General features: G+C 41.9%; 1 protein-coding gene across 1 annotated transcript in view; it reads left to right on the forward strand.

The window, feature by feature from the left end:
• Positions 1 to 1,332: 1,332 nt before the first annotated feature.
• The window catches only part of LOC117435595 (protein phosphatase 1 regulatory subunit 16A-like), a 38,731-nt gene continuing 26,834 nt past the window's right edge, over positions 1,333 to 13,229 (forward strand). Inside the window, exon 1 of the mRNA XM_059018534.1 lies at positions 1,333 to 1,608. The gene's annotated coding sequence lies outside the window, so the exon portion shown is untranslated. The remainder of the gene's footprint in view (positions 1,609 to 13,229) is intronic.

The raw sequence follows: 13,229 nt of genomic DNA on the forward strand, positions 1-13,229 counted from the left end.
ATTTCATTTGTGTATAAAAAACGACAGCAGAGTCGCAGTCCTTCTTTCGCAGCCAGTGTCATCTTTATGGCACGTAAATGGTAAAGTAATTAAATATCCCTGGCAGTGGACTGTCTCTGTTTAAAACTGTGTTGAGAATTGTAAAACGCATTTGAGAGCAAAACATGTTATGACATTTTTAACTTTAATAGAGGTGCTGTGGCTATGCTTCGTCAAGCCCAAATAACGCGTCTTCATTTTGCAAAACGCTGCGATGGTTATCCTCGAGAGAGTTGCGGCTGATTTCCTGAGTTAATTCATGTTAATGGATTCATTTCCGCAGCGCTGTGATGATTGCAGTTTCTCCACAACTCTTAGATTTTACTCACTTGCGATTTTACGCAAAACATTCGCAACGCAAGCAGAGTTGCAAGAAAGATGAGAAAAATTCGCTAGACCTTTGAATATTTGCCTCAAGGTTTCTATATCCGAGAGGAAGACGGTGGTTTCAATTCGCCCTCTAGTCAGAGATGTTATGTAACAAGTGCTTTAGGGTTTCTTTTTTAATCGTTTGGATGTCTTATTTCTTCTGCTGTCAGTTATTTTTGTATTGTATTGTAATGCGTTTTGATGGGTTCCAGCAAGACTTTTTATTGTGATGTGTCTCTGGGTCATTCCTGATGAAAGGCACTATGTTTCATTATTATTGTTATTATTATTATTATTATTATTATTATTATTATTATTTATTTTTGAAACTGTACTGTGGCCTATTATAGCAGAATTAATAAATTAATGAATGTGTAGACTTTTGTATTTTGAGATATTATTATTAAAAAAAAAAAAAAAAAAAAAACCTAAAGGGCGGGATACTTCAAACACTCTACAATACAAAGGTTGCGCTCTATTGCAGTGCAATCACATTTGAAATGGCTTAGTGCTAAGGTTACCATCTTTTGTCCTAATCTGAAACCTTGAAATGGTAAAGCACAGTTCAATGTCGAAGATGTAGCCCTATGCTCACAATAGTTTAGTAATGTATAAGGTTGTGTCAGCGTCATTAATGAATAAAATCAACAATTTTATTGATTATTATTATTTTTGTAATACTTCTCATATGCCCTGCCTTCTGCCGTTTTGACAGTTTGTTTGTTGTTACATAGATTTATTTTACTGCAACATGTCTAGGTTTATTTTATATTTTGCATTAACTTAATAGCCTATAGTTAGCCCCCACATGTGTCTTGATAACACTGTAGTCTTTCAACTGATTTATGTTTATTTTATGAGCTATACATACAACAGATTTATAAATTGACTGTGTTATTATATACAGCAACGTCCCGGTTTTTCACTGTGGAAATTTGTGCTGGAGATTTGCCACACCCAATATGGCGGTCGGGCATTGCCACTCAAATGTCCGTCTGGTAGGCTGTTGCGTTCGCAGTTTGAATTTGCCTGGAATGATCCGGAAGTGAGTGCGGTTGTTATGGAGAAGCATTTCCCCTGGGAGAAAAGAGTGAGGGGAGGGTGAACGAGCGAGAGTGGGAGTGAAGAGAAGACAAGACGGGGAAACCGGGAAAGAAAGACTGGAAGAGAAGGAACACGTACTGTAAGCTGCATTTCCAGGTAAATAAACTTTTTTAAATGTATTTTTATTGCAGTATAATAGTACTGATTGATGTTTTTTTTTTTTTTTTTTTTTTTTTTCCTAGGCGTTAGGTTTCAGGAATAATTAATATCAACTTGTGTAGGCGCAGGTATTTTGGATAAAACGCGAATGAATAAGACTTTACATTCACGTTTTAACGACTGCATCTGCAGTTGTAGCAGAAGCAGCAAAGTAAACAAAATCGACCCATAATGCAGAATTATCAACAGGTGGATTACTAAGGAACGGTGTAGCAAGTTGTTTGTCACGACACAGAAGCAGGAAACCAATGACCATTTCAGCTAAACTACCGCCACACCGTTAATTTAAAGAGGACGGTTCTAGTAGTAACTGGACCCGGTTCAATTTGACGATCATCTGTGGCAGAAGTTCAGTTTCTTTACTTTTAGTCTGTTCTGTGTGAACCAATCCAAAGTCGCTTCTGTTTCTGATCCGTACAGGACGACTTTCAGACACCGTGGATCGTGTAAGATCAGAAGTCCAGCCGCTTTATGTGCAGAATTACAATAGACAGCTTAATGCATACATACTCACAGTCCTTATGTGGTCGGGACAGTTCCGATTTCCTAGTAAATGCCCCGTCCCGATGCATAAGAAGTACCGATATTTTACCCATAGAAATATTCTGCACAGTAGAGTGAAAACCACACGCCGTGCTCTAGGTGCGGCTGACACATCTTCTGATCACTAATTTAAAGAATTATGTCTATTTTTACTGTCATGATGGTCGTGTGGTGTTGAGTTGGGGGATACGTCTATTATATGATAGAGTGTTTTTTTGTGTATGATCCCTCCCATGGCATGTGTATGATGCGTATGACTTTGCCTGTAAAGCGGGCTATGTGTGTCCAAACCACCATGACTGATTTTTCTTCATTTTTACTGGACATGGTTGAATTGCTAAAAATAATAATAATAAAAAAAAATCTGTTTGTGCTAAACTTGAGCAGCCTCATCTGACTTCGAGGGCTGTGTTACAGCAGATGGTTTATACCCTTAGACTATGTTCTGATCATTTATTTGTGTTGCTTTGTTTTTTTTTGTGTTAATAGTTTAAATGATTAAACATTAGCCAACCATTTTCGCCTTAATGTCTAACCATTGTCAGAAATATGTAGACAAAATATTGTGTTAGCCTTCAATATAATTAAATGTTGTACACAGTCTTATACACTAGTACATATTGTGATGGAGGGCTTCTCATGATGGCTTTCCTCATTGTTACAAACATTCCTGATAAAGTTGAAACATATTTAATGCTTTAACAATTTGGGAACTAAAGGGAAATGAACAACCCTATTGTGTACTGTATTTTCTAATGCAGTAAGGAAGGCTAGATTCATTTATCTAGTGGAAAGTTTGTATTTGGGGAAAATGAAATGTTAGCAGTTACAAAAACTTTAAATAATGTCACTGTGCTCTTTTTAGATGCTCCTGATCGTGTGCGGTGCTATTCAGAGATACAGTCAGGAAACAGAATCACTCTGAGTCCTCTTTTTTGAGACATTTAAACTGTGCTTGGACTCATGGTGTTCGTTATTGATTCCTCTGCTCTGGCCAAAGTCTCAGAAATTTCTTAGTGAGTCATCTTGTGTGGTAACACCCTGCATTCCAAGCTGCACTAAGGGTCTCAAGTCCTGTTAAATATGCAACAGTGAAGCAAAAATCAGCTTCTACTTGGCATGTAGGCCAACTGAACTTACTACTGTAACTTGCAAACATTTTGCCCCACTTTGTTTTCCTTGTCAGCGGGCTACATTTTGAGGAAGGGACCTGACTGGGATTTGCTGAAAGTTTCCTAGAGGCTGGGGTTATTCAGAAAGCATGCAGTGCGAAACGTGTCATCTCCGTACCCAGCAGGTCCTGAGATATACCCAAGTATCGGGGGTGATACATACAGTATACCTGTTTTAATTATGGTTTATTTAGGAGGTTAATAGTTTAGAGTTTAAATGTTAGCCACGTGATAAACATGCTGGCCGATAAAGGTGTTTCCTTCCCTGTAAGTTTAAGCATTTCAGTGTTTAGTCCTGAAATTTTGAATGTATAGGAAACTAACCAGCCTAGTTTGAGGGGTTTATTTCTAAAATACTGCACAGATTTAACTGTGTGATTATTGTGGCAATCATTGTAACAGAAATAAAATTGTTGCTCAGTACACTGTCAAGCTAGCCTCATACTGTAGCAGTCACAGTTATATTTTAGATTGGATTGCTGTATGTTGTCAGTTTTTATCTGGTGTCAGCAATGTATGAAGTTAAGTATCTTGTGTTGTGTATTTCTAAGTGTTTGGTTGCTACCTGTAATTATATTGGGAGTGTTATTTCTCAGTTGTGGTTTAAATGTGTTGGCATATTTTGTCATTGCCAGTCTAAGTGTGAGATCTACCCTCTTGGTGAAGTGTACAGTGGTTGCTACAAACACGTTCCAGTTGGGGCCTGACTTATAATGTGTGCTTTATTATCTGTGAGCCCTGTCTTTGATGTCTGTGTTTGTGTATGCACTTGTGTTTGCTTTCTTGGCGTGCTAGTCAGGCTGTGTTTCTTGCTGGCTTGTTCTTCTTGGTTAAGAATACCGCAACTGCTTTGAGAGCAAGTACGCTGTTCAATAGCAGTAGAAGAGAAGGGGTTGTGATCTGGTTTATGTGTCTCCAGCACTAGGCAGTCTAGAATTGACTGCCTCTGATTTGACTTGTTTGATTGGTCTATAATCTTCAGTGACTGTTGCTGCTTGTCATATTATACTGCAAGGGTCTAACGATTCAGTAGTCACTGCGATACTTCTACTGTAGGTGTTACGATACATTTGATGGTCCTTGTGGGCTGATTGTATGATTAACAATTAGATCAAATAACCATTTAATGAAAGACTATTTTAGTTAAAAGAAAAAAATTGTAAAAGTATGTGTTCAGAACTATAAAACACACTTATTCTTCATTCAAGAACCACTTGATTTGTGCTTTTCGTCTCACTTGTCACGATTTATTGATACACCCCAAGTAGACTGTACTCGCCTGTATTTCTTTATCAGAAATCCAGAGTTTTTCTTTACAAGTATACAGCAAATGTCTTTTGTAGTGCTGGGACAAATAATGAATTTTCAAACAAACCCTTTTTGAAATGTATTAGAAAATGACCATGTTTGTATTTGTTCATATAACAGAATTCATAAATGACCGCACAGATTCAGTTTAGTTCTTTTAAAGAGCTTCTTTATTTCCTATGGCACTTTGGCTGTTTGCAACACGCTTCTCCTTTATGATTCTCCAACTCTACTAACATCTACAGACTTGCTGAGCAATATGTTTCTACGAGAACGTTATTGCAGAATACTGCAGTCCTGCAATTTCTTAGGTAGCATTACAGCATGTCCAGGGGAAAGCTGTAAAATATGTTGTATCTGTTGATAATCATCACTGTAGGCCTTAATGTATTATTTTATTCATGTAATATAGCTAGAATGAAGATGGTTTTTTTAGGTTTGAAAATTCTTTCCTACTAAGACGAAGTGTTAATTTTGAATAACACAAGGGCAATGCCATGCAAATATCTCTTGTGAATAAAATACCCTAACCCTAACCCTAACCCTAACCTGGTACCCCTTCCAATTCCCTATTAAAGAAAGGAGAGAAACACTCTGTACCATACAATCTGTATTGTATTTCAGGTTTCATTTATGCATTGGTTTCCTTTGTGTGATATCTTTGAGATCTACAGTATTTAAGTTCTGTTATGAACAAATATGTCCTGTTTGTTCGAATATTCAAATACTAGTCCCAGCACTGCAGATGGTTTGTACTAGTTATTAGATTTGTGTCTGTACATTTAAAGTTACATTACACTTTAAAACAGCAGTCTGGTATTTTAGCGCTGCCAGGCTGTAAAGAATTCACCAACTCTGGAACATCTCCTCACTTTCCAGCTCTGGAGTTCTCAGACTGAATGTGTTCCAGCAATTACTCTTGGAGACTGACTCGTACAGTTGCCAGACATTCTTCTGTTAATAAACTTGTTTTGGAATACACAGTGGCCTACATTTCGATTTTGCTTCCAGCCACTTGACCACAAGTTCAGTGATGTTGATGTTCAGGGACTGTATTTTAATGGGTTTCCTCCTAGTGGCTGATGAGTTAATAATACTGATGTCAGCATAAGACCTGTACTTGCCTCTCAACTACAGAGCTTGCTCTTGAGTTGAATGGTAAGGAGTTCTGTGAGGGTAGCCTATCGCGTTCAGCCCTTGCCTTTCCATTCAGTTCAGTGGGTTGAGATGCCAAACCATTACAGTGGTGACCTATGGGAAATAATCCTGACCCCTGTGGTTGAGACAGACAATTTCAAATCCTTGTTCTTTGCATTATAGTATTTATGCTGGTTTGAGACATGTGATTCTCTCTGAAGTTGCTCCGAATCCTTTTACATATTTTTATTTTAAAACCTGATATCTAGTACTACACTTGGTTAAAGAAATTGTTTGCTTTCAGGCAGTGTTGCACTACCTTGGTCACCTGGAGAGTGACGTTGTCCCCACCCCTGCTTTCCTGTTATTAACCAATCAGCTGCTTCCCCTGTTGGCTGTTATGCCTTCAGCCAGTAACCCAGAAGACACTGCTGGGGTGACCTAGGAAGTGAAGCAGTAACCGACTTTCTGAGAGTAAGGCACGGGAACTTTCTTTAACCTGGTGTAGCACCTCATGATATAGAATGAAAGTACATAATTGCTACAGCATGTGCTTCTTTCAAAACTGCACATTTGAGAACTATGCAGCAGAAGAAAGTGCACAACTTGAAATTATTTTATTAGTTACTGTAAAATTACTTTTAATATGACTTCCTACAAAGATGCGAAGCAATAATTTTAAATGCAAAATTTGATGTTGTAATGCTACGTTGCCAACAAACAAACGTGCATTCGAAAGAGAAGTGCTTGTTCAGAGATTTCCCATTACTTCCATTATTTGGGGAGGGGGGGAGAGCTGGCCCTGTTGATTCAGCTCTGTGTTTGGTCTGCTGCCTGATAGCCTTCCATTGCATTGTTATAGAATTTGAGTTTATTAGTGCAGTTTATCTCCCCAGTCTTTGCGGTGTGGTGTTTACATTGCATTCAAATCCAGATTGAAAAGCAGTGCGGTACAAGGGCATTGTGATAGGGCTCCTGAGGGACTATCAGGCGGTGCCAGCAGCATGCTTACAGAGATTGTAGATAACAAAATAATTCCATAAATCTTACCCGTTTTGCACTACCATTAGCTACACAGCTCTCAAGTGTGCAGTTGTGAAAAATAGCAAACCTGTCTTTTTTATTTTAAAACATGACATCAGGTACTACTTTAACACTAGATCTACCGGAGCTGTCTTTTTAAGCGCTATATTAAAATGTGTATCGAGATATTTTTTGTTATGCTTATTATAAAGAACAGGCTATTGCTGCACTGCTATAATCAGACGTTCCCCCATCTTGCCTGTGATATTTGGAATGCAAATGAACATGAAGAACACAGTGTTGCAGAAAACTTTGTTTGACATTATTGTTTGTTTTCCTCCAGAATTATGTTTGTGACTCTCTTTGCAGCCTGCTTGGTACAGGTGATGGATACCAGTCTTGGGGGTGGTGTTGGAAGGGGAGTTATGATTGGTTGCATTGTATAAAATGTTGCACATGTATGCAAATGCCGGGCTGTAAAATGGAGTGGTTTTAGCAGCTTAGAGATGACTTTTGAGATGCAGCGTGAGCTTCTGACACTCTGTGGAGCAGTAGAGAATTACAGTGCCCACATTTGTTTGAGTGTTTTATTTTATACAAGTCTACCCAACCCAGTATTGTAAGTACAGCAGAAACCAGGTCCAGAAACTAAGTGGACTTGCTGCAGGACAGAGGGTAGGAGACTCTTTTTAGAGAGCAGTGAGGGGATGGAATGGGTTACCTAGCCATGTTGCTGATGCTGAATCATTGGGATCCTTTCAAAACCAACTTGATAATGATTTGAGTGTCAACCATCAACTATTGATCTCAAAATATTCAGGGTTTGAATAGTCAAGGTTTAACTGCATGTGTTTCTTTACCATAGTGCTCAAGCCAGGTCCTGAGGTTACACTTTTAACACTCATTGCTGATTTCTTTACTGTGGCTGTTTTAGAACCACGTCATGGTAACAGCCACACCCAGACCGTTGATTAAATAAACACACAAGCTGTCATAAAGGAACCATGGATGAGTTAGGATCAGTCACGCCCAAGACACTTCAAAAAATACAATCCACCCTACAGTAGGTGCTGGATGAGAACACTGGAACTTCCTTGAATCCATTACATTGAGAAGGCAAACCTTTCAAACTAGTACATTTCATTTTTGGCCATCATAGGTGATGTGGTCAGACAGGTGGCACTAAAAGTAGCATACATTAAAATATACTGTACCCTTTCCTTTTATTAACAGAATTATACTGAAATGTATAACACCAAATAGTCATCTATAAAAACAACATGTATTTAATCTAATTACTGAACACCTGAGTCCTGAAACGGTGTCCCTCCTGTGGACTGTAATAAAGAAGAGCAATGTTATTAATTTCAAGAATGACTATGACTAGGACAAGGCTGTATAAGATGGAAGTTTTGCCAACGTTGGCAAAATGCAATATTTAATGTGAACGCTGTTTCACCTTCAGTGGAACTACAGTACCATAGGGTATATTGGCAGAAAGTAACTTGCTATGTTTGTTGCTGCATTATTATTTTCTCTGTGTATTAAATCCTATGTATGCCCACTTGTTCAATCATGTTTAGACCTAGGGCTTCTGATTTTTGGCTTTAACCGATAAAACCCGATAAAACACCCCCGATACAAAAAACACCGGACAACAATAAACACTGGACAAAGTCATTGTCATCAGCTTTATCAAACTGATAGGCTTTCTTATGTTATGTTACATTTTATCAGTAAAACAAAAACAGCATTTGAGGAGAAAAAGTCAAGAGTTTGGTGACTAAATGGTCCAGCCATATGAAGCTGTGATATCTATAAGTTATATACAAAAAATGGCCAGCCCTGTAAAGATGTAATTTAAGTGGCTAATTTAAACAAGACACAATTGGGGGAGTCTTAGGCCTGCGTGTTTTATTGCAGTAGAAATGTGTACTGTAGCTGCATATAAAGTTTGTCCCAATTGCGTCTTAGATCTTTACTGGCCAGTAACTTTTAACACTAGAAGGACCAGAGATATACTCATGCATAGATGTCCCGCAGCAGTCTTTCTGACGGCTGTATTCAAGCATATTATATAAATAGTAACCCGGCCGCAGTCACGGCCGTTCGTTTGCCCCTATAATACAGAGACCCAGGACACAGAAATGGAGTTTAAAACGTGGACGCGCTATATTTAATTCACAAAGATAAACACCTAGCTCCGTGTTGGAGCACTGACTACACAGGCAGGTCCCTGACTAGCTCGCAGGACAGCTAAGCCGTTTAACAAAATAGTTAACAATTAAACAAAATGTGCATACGCACATGTTTTATGCAGGGTTACTATATATATTTATATATATATATATATATATATATATATATATATATATATATATATATATATATATATACACACACACATATGAACATTTATTTTACAAATCAAAACAAGAAAATGTAAGTTAATAAACATCTGAACAGACATTGATTTACAACATACATATTTATAAAACTGAAACGATAGCAACACATTTTTTACTTTTCAACAGCAATCGGTTTATTATCAGATGCGCAAAGCAACTGAACAACGTAGATAAGCTTAGAAGAAAACGTTTTACAGAAGCGCACAGCACAAGAAGTTATAAAAAAATGTCTAATTTCTTTTTTTTTTCTTGTTTTTGGACAAAATGGTATTCCTTTACCTTGAGTAAGATAATGCGCTTCTCCACGCTGCCTTTCTGCACAGGGCACAGCTGTTTGAAGTTTTATTTTTATTGCACTTGCCAACCTGCATTGGCGGCTCTCAGCGGGGTTGCCAGCTTCAGCTGTGGGTACATGCTTGGCAGTTTCTCTCTGTTCCAAATGCTTCTTGCGAAGTTCCTGTGCTAACTGTAAAATATATTCACTCCTTGGTAAATTCTGCTCTGTGCATTCTTTGTAAAGTACCCAATACATTGTGAAACACCTGAACAGGCCACCGGCTGGAACCAGCTTTCATGGAATACTTCCATGCCATCTGATCCAAACATCAATTTCATATTTTGTTGCATTGTAAAACTCCCCGGTCTCTGCAGGCGCCAGCCTTTCAAAAGGCTGATTGAAAAACAATAGACTGTCAGTCATTCACTCAGGCAGAGAGTAGACGAATCGAATTACAGCTAAACATATTGCGGACTGGTAAATAAAAATAATAAAATAGAGTACCGTTCTGTATAATGAAAATACAGTTGCTTTATGTGTGGCCGTCAATGTGACTGCTCCCAGGGCTTTTAGGTATAATGTAATATATCTCCTTTATTTGTGCACTCCTGTGTTTCATGCTTTGTGAGAATATTTAATACATATGGACAGAAAGGTACACAAAGGCACAGCCCCATATGTGTTACACGACTAGAGAAAATTACATTTTAAAACTAAAAACCGCCAAAATGACCGCCGCATGGCTTCTAGAGTTAACTTGTTCCTTTTTTTGTGTAACTTAGTTACTTTTGAACTTGCTAAATGTTTGTGAACAGATTTAAAAACCAAAAAAAACCCACTGGGATTTAAACCCTTGCATCCAGACATGTTAGAGACTTGACCAATAATCGTATTCGTGCTCGATGTTGTGTTTTTTTTTTTTTTTTTAATATTCGCTCAGCACACCTCTATTTTCTAGTTAACAGGAAAGCTGGTATTGCGTAACAGGGGAGATGCTGGGCACGAACCACCGATCCCATATACAGCGAGTATCTTAACCACTGTGCAAAAGAGCCAGACTCCTTTTGCATTCATGTTTTAGAACTTTTACCCTCATCTCATCTCGCCGACAGGGGACAGAATCCATAACAGCAGTGTATCACACAACACTGCCTGTTACAATTGGTAGTCCCATTAGTTTTCCTCCATCCATTATTCTAATTATGCCAGAGTGACTACAGTGGCTTCCAATACATGTGGTTCTTGAAGAGGCTTTCCTGCAGGTTACCCACTAAAGCATACTGTAAGAGTCAACTGATGTTTAGATAGTTGTATAGAACTCCTTGCTAAGTTCCTGCCGGCTGTGTGCTGCAGTGCACTGTATCTCTGCCCTGTGTGTGGCTCGCATGATGAGTGGTGTGCTGCAGTGCACTGTATCTCTGCCCTGTGTGTGGCTCGCACGATGAGCGGTGTGCTGCAGTGCACTGTATCTCTGCCCTGTGTGTGGCTCGCACGATGAGCGGTGTGCTGCAGTGCACTGTATCTCTGCCCTGTGTGTGGCTCGCATGATGAGCGGTGTGCTGCAGTGCACTGTATCTCTGCCCTGTGTGTGGCACTTGCGATGAGCGGTGTGCTGCAGTGCACTGTATCTCTGCCCTGTGTGTGGCTCGCATGATGAGCAGTGTGCTGCAGTGCACTGTATCTCTGCCCTGTGTGTGGCTCGCATGATGAGCGGTGTGCTGCAGTGCACTGTATCTCTGCCCTGTGTGTGGCACTCGCGATGAGCGGTGTGCTGCAGTGCACTGTATCTCTGCCCTGTGTGTGGCTCGCATGATGAGCGGTGTGCTGCAGTGCACTGTATCTCTGCCCTGTGTGTGGCACTCGCGATGAGCGGTGTGCTGCAGTGCACTGTATCTCTGCCCTGTGTGTGGCTCGCATGATGAGCAGTGCGCTGCAGTGCACTGTATCTCTGCCCTGTGTGTGGCTCGCATGATGAGCGGTGTGCTGCAGTGCACTGTATCTCTGCCCTGTGTGTGGCACTGACGATGAGTGGTGTGCTGCAGTGCACTGTATCTCTGCCCTGTGTGTGGCTCGCATGATGAGCGGTGTGCTGCAGTGCACTGTATCTCTGCCCTGTGTGTGGCTCGCATGATGAGCGGTGTGCTGCAGTGCACTGTATCTCTGCCCTGTGTGTGGCTCGCATGGTGAGCGGTGTGCTGCAGTGCACTGTATCTCTGCCCTGTGTGTGGCTCGCACGATGAGCGGTGTGCTGCAGTGCACTGTATCTCTGCCCTGTGTGTGGCTCGCACGATGAGCGGTGTGCTGCAGTGCACTGTATCTCTGCCCTGTGTGTGGCTCGCACGATGAGCGGTGTGCTGCAGTGCACTGTATCTCTGCCCTGTGTGTGGCTCGCATGATGAGCGGTGTGCTGCAGTGCACTGTATCTCTGCCCTGTGTGTGGCACTCGCGATGAGCGGTGTGCTGCAGTGCACTGTATCTCTGCCCTGTGTGTGGCTCGCATGATGAGCAGTGCGCTGCAGTGCACTGTATCTCTGCCCTGTGTGTGGCTCGCATGATGAGCGGTGTGCTGCAGTGCACTGTATCTCTGCCCTGTGTGTGGCACTGACGATGAGTGGTGTGCTGCAGTGCACTGTATCTCTGCCCTGTGTGTGGCTCGCATGATGAGCGGTGTGCTGCAGTGCACTGTATCTCTGCCCTGTGTGTGGCACTGACGATGAGCGGTGTGCTGCAGTGCACTGTATCTCTGCCCTGTGTGTGGCTCGCACGATGAGCGGTGTGCTGCAGTGCACTGTATCTCTGCCCTGTGTGTGGCACTCGCGATGAGCGGTGTGCTGCAGTGCACTGTATCTCTGCCCTGTGTGTGGCTCGCATGATGAGCGGTGTGCTGCAGTGCACTGTATCTCTGCCCTGTGTGTGGCACTGACGATGAGTGGTGTGCTGCAGTGCACTGTATCTCTGCCCTGTGTGTGGCTCGCATGATGAGCGGTGTGCTGCAGTGCACTGTATCTCTGCCCTGTGTGTGGCTCGCATGATGAGCGGTGTGCTGCAGTGCACTGTATCTCTGCCCTGTGTGTGGCTCGCATGATGAGCGGTGTGCTGCAGTGCACTGTATCTCTGCCCTGTGTGTGGCTCGCACGATGAGCGGTGTGCTGCAGTGCACTGTATCTCTGCCCTGTGTGTGGCACTCGCGATGAGCGGTGTGCTGCAGTGCACTGTATCTCTGCCCTGTGTGTGGCTCGCATGATGAGCGGTGTGCTGCAGTGCACTGTATCTCTGCCCTGTGTGTGGCACTCGCGATGAGCGGTGTGCTGCAGTGCACTGTATCTCTGCCCTGTGTGTGGCTCGCATGATGAGCGGTGTGCTGCAGTGCACTGTATCTCTGCCCTGTGTGTGGCTCGCATGATGAGCGGTGTGCTGCAGTGCACTGTATCTCTGCCCTGTGTGTGGCTCGCATGATGAGCGGTGTGCTGCAGTGCACTGTATCTCTGCCCTGTGTGTGGCTCGCACGATGAGCGGTGTGCTGCAGTGCACTGTATCTCTGCCCTGTGTGTGGCTCGCACGATGAGCGGTGTGCTGCAGTGCACTGTATCTCTGCCCTGTGTGTGGCTCGCACGATGAGCGGTGTGCTGCAGTGCACTGTATCTCTGCCCTGTGTGTGGCTCGCACGATGAGCGGTGTGCTGCAGTGCAC

The sequence above is a fragment of the Acipenser ruthenus genome, chromosome 3, assembly GCF_902713425.1.
Source record: "Acipenser ruthenus chromosome 3, fAciRut3.2 maternal haplotype, whole genome shotgun sequence".
Classification (NCBI taxonomy): domain Eukaryota; kingdom Metazoa; phylum Chordata; class Actinopteri; order Acipenseriformes; family Acipenseridae; genus Acipenser; species Acipenser ruthenus.